This window comes from Gossypium arboreum, chromosome 1 (assembly GCF_025698485.1).
Source record: "Gossypium arboreum isolate Shixiya-1 chromosome 1, ASM2569848v2, whole genome shotgun sequence".
NCBI classification, from domain to species: domain Eukaryota; kingdom Viridiplantae; phylum Streptophyta; class Magnoliopsida; order Malvales; family Malvaceae; genus Gossypium; species Gossypium arboreum.
In genome coordinates this window covers 12037183-12050467 of record NC_069070.1, presented here as the reverse complement: position 1 = coordinate 12050467, position 13285 = coordinate 12037183, and positions in this window count along the sequence as shown.

The following is a 13285-nucleotide window of genomic DNA, read 5'->3' as shown; positions in this document are numbered from 1 at the left end:
TTAGTAAGCTCATTCATGATACATATGAACTTAACCATAATATAAGTAGATTTCCAAATGCACATCATGTAACTCAACAACCTTTTCAAGATCATGATTCATTCCATTTGCATACTTTCCCTTTCATTTCCTTTTCATAACCGTTGAACCATCTAGAATTGCATCGGATACTCGGGAATATTAACACACATAGTGTGCCTTTCCCATATAATCGTAACCTTTCTTTTTCAATAATGCTCACATAAGCTATGAAGTGGGCCTGCTCACACGAGCTGTGGATCAGAATGTAAGCTACACGATGCTGCTCACGTGAGCTATGGAGAATCTACAACAAATGCAAGACCCCAGCCATTGGTAGGACATTCAAGACCAGCACCCGAAACATGAAATCCCTAATGACATGTCATTCGTATCTTCAGAATTCTTAAAGTTCAAACGGGATTCGCTATCTGTCAAATTATTTGTAACATTGATACATTTATATTAAGATTTGTTTATATTAAAACAACATAGCAAATAATCAATTTAGCTAACATTAAAATGATTATAGTTCATACAAACTTACCTTGATAACTTTGGTCGTAGTAGTAGAGTTGAACTAATTCGAAGCTTTAAACTTTCCTCAATTTAAGTCCAATTGTGGTTTATCTTGATCTAAATAAATAATTTCATTCAATTAAGTACTTCTAGTATTTAATTTAATCCATAATTCATATTTATGTAAAATTATGAGATTACCCCTAACATTTTAGATTTTTACAATTTAGTCCTTAAGCTCATAACTTGAATATAACTCATTTTAGCTTAAATAAAACTTAACCAATGTTACAAGGGACTTGAAACAACACATTATTACCAACATTTCACAATAAAACCCATAGATTTATACTTTTAACAATTTAATCCATAATTACAATTTCACTAAAATCACTTAACAAATTATGTTTATTTTACAAACAAGATTAATAATCTATCAAATAAAATTAAAAAAAAAATTAAAAAACAACCATGACAAGTCCCTCAATCATTAATAGTTTTGCAAATTAATCCCCGTGATAACTAGATTAAGCTAAAACAAACTCAAAAACATAAAATATCATTAAAAATAGGCACAAAATCTTACCATGAAATAAAGGATTCAAAAGCGAAGCTCTCCCCCCTTCAATGGTGAAATTTTAGTTCAAAATAAGAAAAGGAAAAAAATGATAACTTTGTTTCATAAGGCCAATTTTGCAATTACAACAATATACAATATTTCCAAATCTATTCAACTTAGTCTTCTATCTCAAGATTAAACGTAATCATATCAATTTAATTTAATTCAAATAATCAATCTCGATTGCAATTCATTATATTCAATTTATTAGTCAATTTTTCATTTCTTTATGATTTAATCCATATATCACCTTTTTGTACCAAATCATAAACAATCAAAATTTCAATTAAACATATTTATAATTATAATTTTAAATACATAACAATTTAACACAAACATACTGTATGAACTTACTTGGTCAAAATAACAAATGATCAATTCTCTAAGGACTAATCAGCAAATTTGCCTTTCTCCTCAATTAATTTTGATTTGGTCCAATTCCCAATCTATACAATCATTCAGTTCAATTTATCAATTTCTAACCTTCTTATTTCATCCAATTATAAACATGTATCAACTCAATTTCATTATTCAGATGCCCCTAAAATTTTACATTTTATTTAATTTAGTCCTGAAAATCGAAATAGTTATAACTTTCAAATTTGAGCATCGATTTTGAAACCAATATCAATTTCATCCTTCTACAACCCACTACTGTTCATAATTACAGATATTTCATAGCAATTTTGAAACATTTACACTTCAGTCCCTATATTCAAAACTAACAACTCTCACTTTACAAACAAATCCTTTTTCATATATAGGCTTTAATCTAACCATTTAACACCAAAAGATTCAAGATTCAACAATGAAAATATTTATAAACTTTAACAGTTTCGAAAATTAATATACGTGTTAGCTAAATCAAGCTCCCGAGACCTCAAAAACATAAAAATTACAAGAAACAAATTTAAGATCACTTACCTACTTAAAGGACCGAATAGCTTGAATCTTTTAAAGAATGATTTCTAAGTTTTCTTTCGCTAGGACGGTGGAGAAGAAGAAAAACAAAGGTGATAACTTTTAATTTTGAACTTATATAGTTTAATTAAATAATTAATTAAAACTACTTAGCAATTTAACTAATACTAACCTTATTTAACTATTTTAGTGGATGATAGTTCATCTCCACTACTGTCTTTCAAAATTAAAAGGGCTAATTACTCAATTGGTCCCTTGGTTACTTAAAAATCTCTAAAAATTATGTTTTATCATATTTACGATTTAGTCCTTATACCTTAATTAGTCACTAATTCGTTGAAATTACCTATCTAAAATTCAATTAAACTTTATAATAACTCCATAAATATTTAATAAAAATATTTATAGGCTTGGCAAAAAATGAGGTCCCGATACCTCATTTTCCAACACCACTAACTTTGGGGTCAATACACTTGTACTTTAACTAACCATCCAATTAACAAATTTGTTAGGCCAAAATTTAATATAATATTATAATTGACTTGTAAATATTAATTAATAACATTTATGGACTCGATCATCGAGAACAGGGTTCTGAAACCACCTTTTTCTACATCACTGGCTTTCGGCTCGTTACAACTAAATTGATATTTAAAAATAATTATAATTAATTAAAAAAGTGAAAAAAATATCATAGTAGTTATATTAAAATAAATGTTAGTATTTGGTTCACTAACAATGTACTTTTTTATTCTACAAGAGACTTTAAAACATTACCATGTGTAATTTTTAAAATATTTATTTTTAATATTTTGTTTCACGCCTATAAGACACTTGTCAATCTTCTAATTTTGCTTATGGAATCTAAAACTCCACTAGAAATGTACCAAATATTTTCTCTTAAAATAAAAGTTGTAATAACCATAATAAATTTAAATTTGTTATTTGGAAAATGAAATATACTATAATAAAAAGTTGTGATATTGTGAGCTTATTTACATTTTTAGTTTAACTCTAAAATTAAATTTAACTTCAATTTGATAATAAAGATTAATTTGTATTTTCATTTTTAAGTTAAAATTTAGTTTTTTTTATTTAATAATTTCATCATAAGTTTTGATCATATCTGCTATTTTTGACACAATGTCTAAAACTAACCATAGCCGATCCCCAACCCATAAATAGGAGGATAATGCACTTTAATGCACTCGTGTAACACCCCTAATCTGTATCCGTTGATGGAATAGGCTTACAGAGCATTACCGGAGTTTAAAAAACTATTTATAGATAATTCATATCATTTACTGTTCATATCTGATACTAATCATATTGTCCCTTGAATAGATCCTCGAGGCCTAATATAAGCATTAGAAACAAGTAAGGACTAAATGGCGATTTTAGAGAATTTTTCAAAAAATTTCAAAATTTTTCTTATATATAGGGGTCACATGCTCGTGTGAGTAGGCCATGTGGGCATTCAATGTGAGACACACGACCGTGTCTCAGCCCGTGTCCTTACCCGTGTAACTCTCTAACTTAGGTCACATGGCCAGCCACACGCCCGTGTGTTAGGCCGTGTGGTCAATTTAATTTTCAAAAATTAGGTGCAGGATTTATACGGCCAAGACACATGCCCGTGTTCTAGGCCATATGTCACACACAGCTGAGACACATGCCCATGTGCCTAACTCTGAGCATTCTATTTCTAAATTTTAAGATGCAGGGGACACACGACCAAACCACATGCCCATGGGCCATGCCGTGTGTCACATACGGTCCAGACTACGCCCATGTGTTTGCCTGTGTTGACAAAATAATACCATTTCTTAGCCTTATTTCTCATCCAAATTTGACCTTCAACCTACAACATCATTTGCATACATTTACCAACAAATTCAAGTCATATAAATCAAGCAAATACTAGTATTGTATAAGATATATTAAAATGTATATTCAAATGATTAAGCTTACCAAATTTTCATTTATATTCTTAGGTAAATTTGTATCAATTATACTAACTCAAATTTAATTACTATTTGATTCATATATCATCTACTACTTAACCATTTCAAAACACATCAAACATGTTATGGCCTTAATTATATATCAAAACATACCATTCTAGCCATTCCAATTGCTGGATTACAATCAACCATTTACATGCCAACATTGGCCTAGTTAGCCTATACATGCCATCATACCAAAATAAATTTACTATTTTTTACCAAAACGAGCTGGTGGATAGTGTAATGATACTCCGACCGATCTCTAAACTTTATGAGCTTTCAAATACTATAAAGCAAAGAAAAGAAAACCTAGTAAGCATTAAATGCTTAGTAAGTTTGTATAACAGGAATTAAACTTACCAATCATATTCAATTAAATAAGCATAACAATAACATGCTTTCCAACAAATTGGCAATTTTCCTAATCACATACACTGAATTAAACAAGTTAGTTACATAATTCACATGTATATGAAATAAACATGAATAAACTCATCATGTTTCACACTTTCAGGTATTTCAGAAACATTAAAAATATAATTATTTTAATCTCATAATTTCACATATCAGGAGTTTTATCCGTTGAATTATTGAAAAAACGATGGATACTCAAGTAGTATACATAAGGTATACAAATCTTTAAATCGTCAACTCATAATCAAGGGTACCCATTAGGGCACAAAATCAGGGAGTACACTCTCGAGCTACACATCACGATGCTTAGATGAGCCATGTAATAGGACATTTATCCAGGCTAAACAGGAAACTCATAAGAGTTTTAAATCAGAGAGCTCATAGAGCTTATCAGATAACTTCAAAGAGTTATTACCAGGAAGCACCGGGTAAGGTAATAGAGAGTTCAAGCGAGCCATGTCAAGAAACTCATAAGAGTTTATATCAGGACGCTTACGTGGAGCTACGTTTGTGTTCGCATAATATGCTGGATCGAATAATGTAACAATACGCTCACAAAGAGCTACGGTAGTGTGTTACACATGCAGAATCACTACCGATCAAGATGCTCGCAGGAACTATATAACAGGATGCTCAAGAGGGCTTATAACAGGATTGCTCGTCCGAGCTATATTTTGTCCACAACATATGCAAGACTATAATTAATACAGGAAAATACTGTATCCATCGCATTTCATTATTCAAACGGAGCTTGTCATTTATCAAGCAATATCGAGCATGTCATTAATTTCATACATTAACATTTATGCAACTCACACAAATACAATATTTGATTCAGAAATATTAATACGCATAATTAAGTTACAGGAACTTACCTCGACACTTGTTCGTATTTAAAAGTCTACTAATCTGACACATTTTCTTTTCCCCGTTATAGCTTTAAATTTGAGTTATCCAAGATCTAAATAAATGAATTTAATCATCAATTTATTAAATTTCATATTCAATTGGATTCAATTTACAGCCTAGGAAAAGTTACCATTTTGCCCCTATACTTTTCATAAATTTCAATTTCATCCCTAGGCTCGAGAAATGAAATTCATGCAATTTAATCCTTATTCCAAGCCTAGCTGACTTTTACATGTATTAATAACAGCCCATGAGTTTCTTTAAAAAATAGAATTCTTTCCATGGGTTTTAAATTTTTCAATTTAGTCCCTAAATCACAATTTCATGAAAATTCTCTTTGTAAAAGTTGTTTATCTATCAACAACCTTTCATTTTCTAACATAAATTTCAAATTTTCGGCATATTCATTCATGATAAAATTTCTATACTTTGATATCTTTTCAAATTAATCCCCAAAATAGATAAATTAAGTTATTCCGATCTCAAAAATACAAAAATTACTAAAAATGAGACAAGAAAACATACCTAATCAAATCAAGAAAGTTTGCTTTCTCTTTCCTAGGGTTTCTATGTATTTGGGGATGAAGATGGTATAAAATGATAATATCAAACATTTATTTAATTTATCATATTTTAATTATTTTCATTTCTAATTTAGTCCTTATCATTTTCTAATTTTTCAATGGATGAATCATCAAAAATATCTACTAACTTTCCTTTAATGGTCTGATTACCATATAAGGACCTCAAGTTTTGAATTCCATAGCTATTTGATAGTTATAGCTACTAGAATTCAACTTTTGCATTTTATGCAATTTGGTCTTTTCCATATTTAATCACATAATCGGTAAAATATTCTTATCAAAATTTTCATATAACATTCCTATCATAATATGGACCATGCAATAATATTTAAATAAATTTTCTTTTTGGTTCGGATTTGTGATCCTGAAACCACGTTTCGATTTCACTAAAAATGGGCTGTTACAACTCTCCCCCTTAAGAATTTTCGTCCTCAAAAATCTTACCAGCAAAGAGGTTTGAATATTTCTTTCTCATAGTATCCTTCGGTTCCCAGGTAGCCTCTTTTATACCATGTCGTTGCCAAATAACTTTTACTAAAGCCACCTTTTTGTTTCTTAACTCTTTCGTCTCACGTGTCAAAATTTTAATTGCTTCCTCACTGTAAGTCAAGTCAGGTGGAATCTCAACTTCTGTTGGAGAAATAATATGTGAAGGATCTGACCAATACTGTCGCAACATAGATACATGAAAAAGTTATGAATTCTGTCAAGTTCTGGTGGTAATGCTAATCGATATGCAACAGGTCCGATTCTTTCAGTAATATCATATGGCCTGATGAATCGTGGACTCAATTTTCTTTTTTAACCAAACCGGAGAACTTTCTTCCAAGGTGATACTTTCAAGAATACTTTATCACTAACCGAAAATTCTATTTCTTTTCATTGAAGATCGGTATAAGACTTTTGACTATCTGAGGCTACTTTCAAACTATCTCGAATTACTTTGACCTTTTCTTCAGTCTCACGGACTAAATCAACCCCGTGTATCTTTTTCTCACCAATTTTTGTCCAGAACAATGGAGTTCTACATTTATGACCACACAGAGCGTTATACGGTGCCATTTTAATGCTGGATTGATAATTGTTATTATAGGCAAATTCGACTAAAGGTAGATACTTTTTCCAGTTACTTTCCAGAATACAACACTGAAGCATATCTTTCAAAATCTGTATAACACCTTCAGATTGTCCATCAGTCTGACGATGGAATGTAATGCTTAAATGTAACCGTGTACCCAGAGCTTCTTGTAATTTATTCCAGAATCGAGATGTAAATTGAGGATCTCTATTTGAAATAATAGAAACTAGCACTCCATGTAATTTGACAATCTCGGAAACATATATTTCAGTCAATCTATCCAAAGAAAAATCCATACATACCGGAATAAAATGTGCAGACTTTGTTAAACGGTCAATAATTACCCAGATGGCATATTTCTTTTTCGAAGATAAGGGTAAACTCGATAAAAAATCCATTGCAACTCTTTCCCATCTCCATTCCGATATCGTTACTGGTTATAGTAATACCGAAGGCACACGATGTTTAGATTTTACTTGCTGAAATATCAAACATTTAGATGCAAATTCAGAAATATCTCGTTTCATTCCCGGTCACCAGTACATATTTTTCAAATCATTGTACATTTTGTTACTACTAGGATGAATAGACATGGTACCATTATGAGCTTCATGTAAAATCTTCTGTACTAGTCCTAAGTTCTTCGGTTCATATATTCTACCTCTAAATAACAATCAACCATCAGACCCAATCTGAAATTCTGAATCATGATTCAACTCACATTGTTCTTGTTTAGCTTGTAACTCTTCATCACCTTTTTGAGTTTCACTGATCTGTCGCAGAAATGTCGGTTTAGGTTTTAATTTAGTTATGATTGAACCATCATCAAACAAAGACAATCGGGTATTCATTACTCAAAATGCAAACAGAGATTTTCTGCTTAGAGCATCTGCAACTACATTGCCTTTTCCTGGATGATAATCAATAACTAGATTATAATCTTTTAACAATTCAAACCATCTATGCTGTCTCAATTTTAAGTCTTTTTGTGACATGAAATACTTCAAACTTTTATGATCGGTGAAGATGTGACATTTTTCACCAAATAGATAATGTCGCCAAATTTTCAACGCAAACACAATGGCTGGCAGTTCTAAATCATGTATCGGGTAATTCTTTTCATGTTGTTTTAGTTGTCTTGAAGCATAGGCTATTTCTTTGCCTTCTTGCATCAATACACATCCTAAACCATTTAACGATGCATCACTGTAAATTATAAATTCCTTACCCGATTCAAGCTGAACTAACATGGATGCTTCAGTCAACAAAGCTTTCAGTTTGTCGAAACTCTACTAACATTTATTAGACCATTCGAATTTAATATCTTTTTACAATAGATGAGTCATCGGATAAGCTATCATTGAGAACCCTTTAACAAACCTTTGATAATACCCAGCTAATCCCAGAAAACTTCTAACTTCAGACATATTCCTTGGTGGTTTCCAATTAACAATAGCTGAAATTTTATGTGGATTCACTCGGATACCTTTTGCAGATACTATATGTCTAAGAAAACCAACTTCCTGTAGCCAAAATTCACATTTACTGAATTTGGCATATAATTGTTTCTCACGCAGAGTTTGCAACACAATTCTCAGATGATCAGCATGTTCATTTTCATATCAAGAATATAGCAAAATATCATCAAAAAATACCACCACAGACCTATCTAAATACAATATAAAATTTCTTTTTTATCAAACCCATGAATACTGCAAGTGCATTCCTCAAACCAAATGACATTACAAGAAACTCGTAGTGTCCGTACCTGGTTCTGAAAGCTATATTTGGCACATCTAAATCTTTTACCCGTAGCTGATAGTAGCCAGAATGAAGATCAATGTTCAAAAATACAGTGGCACCTTTCAATTAGTCAAACAAGTCATCAATACGAGGCAGTGGATACTTATTTTTTACTGTGACTTTGTTGAGCTGCCTGTAATCAATACACAGTCTTAAGGATTCATCTTTCTTCTTTACAAACAAAACTGCTGCACCCCAAGGTGAAAGGCTGGGTCGAGCAAAGCCTCTGTCAATCAATTCTTGCAACTGTGCTTTCAACTCTTTCAATTCGTTAGGAGCCATTCTGTAGGGTGTTATAAATATCGGTTTTGTTCCCGAAACAAGATTAATAGAGAACTCCGCTTCTCTAACTGGTGGTAAACCAGGTAATTCTTCCAGAAATACATCAGAAATTCACAAACAACCGACACTGACTGAATTTTTGACTCAGATACTTTAGTATCCAACACATATGCAAGATAAATATCATACCATTTTCTGACATATTTTTATACTGATATAGCTGATATCACAGTAGATAACCCATCCAGTTTATCAGATTCAACATGAAGTAACTCACAATTCTAACACTTTAACACAATGTATTTCTGTTTATCATTCACCACTGCATCATGTTGGATCAGCCAATCCATTCCCAAAATCACATCAAATTCATCAAAGGGCAGCAACATTAGATTAGCCAAAAAGCAATAATCCTTTACCATCAACGGACAATTTTTACAAACTTTATCCACCATAACATATTGGCCCAGGAGGTTAGAAACTTTAACAAAAAATTCAATGAATTCAACAGGTAAATTTTTAACAGCCATTAAATTCGTGCATACATATGAATGTGTAGAACTAGAATCAATCAAAGCAGTAATATCAGTATTAAGAAAAGAAAATGTACCAGTAATGATGTATGGTGCAGAGGCATCCTCTCTTGCACATATAGCATATGTCCTCGCTGGTGCTCGTGCCTCAAATTTAATTGTTGAATCTTTTGTAGCACTTCGGCTACCTCTGACATTTCCAGGGTATCGTGGTGGTCTACCTTTCGAACCAGGGTTGTTTGGCTTTAAAGTCTAATCAGTATCTTATTCAATTCTTTCCGGACAATCTTTAAGAAAATGATCAAGAGAACCACATCTATAACGTGTTCCAGTTCTCAAATGGCATTCCCCAAAATGAAATTTATTACAGTGTTTACACCTAAATTTGGGGTTACTGACATTTCCCATGTAACACCCCGTACCCGAGTCCGTTACCGGAATCGAACACAAGGTGCACACAGACTTAACTATTTTCACAGTCCATTTAGAAATTTCCAGACAAGCTGGTTACTGCATCACTGTCGCCTTAAAAATCATATCTTGAGTTTCAAAGCTCGAAAATTAATTCCGTAATTTTTCCCTGAAACTAGACTCATATGTCCATCTACAGATTTTTTTCTAGAATTTTTGGTCAAGCCAATTAGTACAGTTTATTAGTTAAAGTCTCCCCTGTTGCAGGGATCGACTACACTGACCTTCGTGTGTTACGAATTGGATATCTCCCTGTACAGGGCTTCAATACTGATTCCATTTATTTCTATAGAAACTAGACTCAGAGAGGAATCTATACATATATGGCATGACTCCTAATTATCTCTGGTTAATTTACAATGAATTTCTAAAGTCGGAACAGGGATCCAGAAACCGTTCTGGCCCTGTTTCACGAGAACTTTAATATCTCTTAACATATAACTCATATGACCGTTTCGTTTCTTCCATATGAAAGTAGATTCATCAAAGTTCATTTACATAATTTATTCACTATTTAATACCATTCCTACTATTTTTAGTGATTTTCACATCCACATCACTGCTGCTGTCAGCATCTGCCTTTAAGGTAGGCCTTACCTATTTCATGATTTTCATGGTTCAATTGGCCCTTTTTACATACATAGCACAAGGTGTGATCATGATTAACCATTCCAATGGCTAATCATTTCAAAACAATTCCATACCTCATAATGATCAACATACAAACGATTATAGTACTATGCTAAAAACATTATATAAGCCATTTTCGCATGGCTATCCAAGTTTACACAAAACCGAAAGGTACATGACCTACAACAAAAGGGTAGTCCTATACATTAACCATGATATCCTCTCACTACTAGTCTATTCTATACATGCCATAAGATATTCCAAAACATAGCAGTACCAAACGGTGGATAGTGATAGTGTGACTAGTTGTTGACGATCCCCGAGCACAGTAGCCGCAATGAGACCTATAAGGCGAGGAAAGCAGAGTAAACAGAGTAAGCACTACAATGCTTAGTAAGTTTTAAGCAGTGTCAACAGATAACAACCAAATTATAACATAGTTGTTCGTATTTTTATTTCACTCTTTCTTCGGGCATACCATCCCTTTACCGAATATGCACATCTCTTCATATACAACAGGCAGATAAACTCTCACATGAAAGTGAGCTCATGTGACATAGATATATCGTATGATTTCACGTACCCTCTCCCACTAATCCGATGTCACATAATCATAGGAATAGTCCCATAGATTGCTCTCGTATGCATCATATATAAACTTGGAGTACATACCTGTTTAACCTTTAGCATTGCGTATATTTATAAGCAATTCTTATTGCGAAGTCTTACCTGGACATAATCTCCACACGTAGTCATCGGGTCTCACCCGGAACATATTTCCAAGTTTCATGTACACTTAATCACATGTTACAACATTCACATTAGCCATTCGGCTTTACCACATATATATATACACTTTCACATTCATCACGTCGGCCATTAGGCCTTATCACATATATACACACTTTCACATTCATCACATCGGCCATTAGGCCTTATCACATATACATACACTTTCACATTCATCACATCGGCCATTAGGCCTTATCACATATATACACACTTTCACATTCATCACATCGGCCATTAGGCCTTATCACATATACATACACTTTCACATTCATCACATCGGCCATTAGGCCTTATCACATATATACACACTTTCACATTCATCACATCGGCCATTAGGCCTTATCACATATATACACACTTTCACATTCATCACATCGGCCATTAGGCCTTATCACATATACATACACTTTCACATTCATCACATCGGCCATTAGGCCTTAGCACATATATACACACTTTCACATTCATCACATCGGCCATTAGGCCTTATCACATATACATACACTTTCACATTCACCACATCGGCCATTAGGCCTTATCACATATATATACACTTTCACAAATTTTAATATCAAGAATCCATCAAATACTCATATATCATTTTACAATATCACGATTTAGAATTCAAGTATGGGTTCAATCAATAGCTTATGAGCAACTAAAACAAGTTTTATCCATGTTTGCAACAAAATCACATATTAGCTGCGAGCTGTTTTCCTGAACAATGGTCACTAAATTATTTATAACCGGAGCTACCAGACTCCAAATCACTTGCCGTTAATTTTCTCTAAATATAGACTCATACATCTTTCATACATAAAATTTTCAGAATTTTAGGTGTGGCCAATCAATACCAGATTTTTCTTAAAGTTTCCCTGTTTCACTGTTTGACTAACCTGACCAGTCTTCACTACGAGTCAAAATTCTCATTGTACAGAATTCAAAGTATGTTCTACTTGATTTCATTTGAAACTAGACTCATTAAGGAGTCCAAGCATATAAATTTTATCTTGTAACCATTTTTGTACAATTTATAGTGATTTTCTTAACACCAAACAGGGGATTTCGGAGTCATTCTGACACCGTCTCACACAACTTTAAATATCTCTTTATAGGAAATTTCCTTACTTACACAGTCTCTTTTATAAGAAACTAGACTAATTAAGCTTTGATTTCATATTTTATTCAGCCTATAATTCCACACCAAACATTTATAGTGATTTTCTAAAATCACGTTACTGCCGCTGTCTTGAGCAAATTATTACAATTTGCTCTTAAATTTCCAAGTCCAAACACTTAGGAACTTACCATTTGAGTTTAAGACATATCATGGCCACATCATATCTTATTAAATCAACTCATTATGTCCTATTATGATTGAATTTACTCAACATTTAATCACTTAAAACTTACCTCGGAAGTTGCCGAACGATTACGACTGCTATTCGATCACCTCTTTCTTTCCCTTATCCAACTTTGATCCTCTAGGCTCTGAGCTAGATCAAACAATTTACTTCCCAAATTAAACATAGTCATACGACATCCATATACATTTTATACTAGCGAAATGTACCATCAAGATATACTTTACTCAAATAATTTACATTAGCCGATCATGTATAATGTTTTGTAACTTAATAAACTTATCATACATTATGTATTCATAATATTTGTGCAGCCAATTATCCATGGTCATACACACACAA